The sequence below is a fragment of the Pinus tabuliformis genome, chromosome 9 (assembly GCF_031772625.1).
Source record: "Pinus tabuliformis cultivar Carrire ecotype Pingquan chromosome 9, CPIR1, whole genome shotgun sequence".
Taxonomy (NCBI): domain Eukaryota; kingdom Viridiplantae; phylum Streptophyta; class Pinopsida; order Pinales; family Pinaceae; genus Pinus; species Pinus tabuliformis.
This window is the reverse complement of record NC_142307.1, coordinates 809001062-809002767: the sequence shown is the minus strand read 5'-3', so window position 1 is coordinate 809002767 and position 1706 is coordinate 809001062. Positions and strand designations below refer to the sequence as shown.

The following is a 1706-nucleotide window of genomic DNA, read 5'->3' as shown; positions in this document are numbered from 1 at the left end:
CGCACTGGGGTTGGCTAAGGGTGGATTTTGTTTATCTGACAAGCTTTTCAATATCCTTTCTTGCTCCATTGTTAATCGCGCATTGTCCTCTCGCAGACGCGCCATCTCACCTTTCAACTCTTGCACAGTTTGCAGTATTGCCAAATTGGTGCTGCGGGTCTCAGCGCCAAGCTGTACCCACAGCTCAGCATTTTCTTGAGGGATGCCACCAGCTCCCGGCATTTCCTCCATCTTGCTTATTAGCTGTTAGCAGCTGGCTGTCTCTGTATGGATCTCCTGGTTGGTGCACAAGAAAGTCAATTAGCTGCATTGTTTTTATATATACATCATAAGATAATCTTTGCTGTTCCAGAGGCCACAGTTTTGAAAACTCTAGCTTTGATACCACATTGTCACGATCTCTTTATCTAAAAGCATAATTATAAAAAATTTTAAGGGTAAAGGCCTTTTCATTAACATTTCCACCCTAACAAATGGGTTTGACTAACACTACAGGACCCGCCTACCTGTACCCATATCATTTAAATGTTAACTTTAATATTAGGCCGGTTCTGCATTCACGTATGCTGTTCGATATGTTTCAACCCGAACCTTAGGTGTTAACATACCGTGTACATGGCTCACTGACGTGTCAACATTATTAGCAGTGGTTAATGCTTGGAGTCATATTTGGCTCGTTCAACATGTTAGGTTACAGGTGGAGTTTGCATCAGTGCCCAACTCACCCCTTCCGTGGCCAGATGGCTCCACTCCACGTGAAGGCATGTGGCTTGCAGAGAGTTGGCCCACACAGAAACTCGCGCCAAGACCTCCCGCCTAAACCCACGGTGGAGATCTACGCACCTTCATCGAACGGTTCTGATGTGTTTAGGGTTTGGCAATGGATATATATCTACCGGTTTCATCGGGCAGAGCTTATTTGCATCCCACCACTACAGTCAAGCTCTTCCACCCTTCGACGGATTACTCTGCAACAGCTCCGGTTTCTGGTTCTGGTATCGGTTCTCATACTACCCACCTGGTAACCCCTTGCCATCAGCCCTGTAGTTGTGCTTTCACTGTGCTCAAACCCTCTGCATACTCTCACTGAGTCCGATTATTTACCATGCAGGTTATGCTTACCTCGGTTTGTCAGCGTGCAGAAGGATTCGGGGTTAGCGAAGTTACAGGTATGTTCTCCCACCTACTTATTCCTTTTCACAATTGGTTTATGGTGGTTCTGTGTGTTGGCCGTAGCTGAGACTTGGTTCGTTTTTTTTTCCTGGTTAATGTCTCAGGTTGGGTTCCATGTTCCAAAGCCCTGAGCACTTAACAGACGGCCTCTACATGCCGGTCTGTTCTGTTGACCCTTAGGGTTATGGCTTGCACGCCCATACCTTTATTTCGGTGTATGGTATTAGCTAGGGTCTCAGGGTTTAATGTCATGGAATGTATACTTGAGGCTCTTCCGAGCTGTTACTGTTATGTAGCTTTGTTACTTTTGTAATAACATATACCTGAACTGTATTACTTTGTAATAGCGGATTTATGAAGCTATGTTGCTTGTACTGGCAGTGTTTGGTGCGGTTTACCGCTGTATCCTTCGTCTAGACTTATCATGGCTACAGTAATGTTTTGCACAGTTGTCTTAATGAATATTTGGTTTCAATTCACAGAACTATCCCTAATCACTAAGGTTTTGCCATTCTTGCATTGTCGGCTTATAC

General features: G+C 44.8%; 1 long non-coding RNA gene across 1 annotated transcript; it reads left to right on the top strand.

Moving 5' to 3' along the window:
* Positions 1-880: 880 nt before the first annotated feature.
* LOC149151252 (uncharacterized) lies at positions 881-1489 on the top strand. Its single transcript, XR_016263269.1, has 3 exons — positions 881-1021; positions 1112-1169; positions 1278-1489. It is a non-coding gene; the product is annotated as an uncharacterized LOC149151252 (long non-coding RNA).
* The last annotated feature ends 217 nt before the right edge of the window (positions 1490-1706 follow it).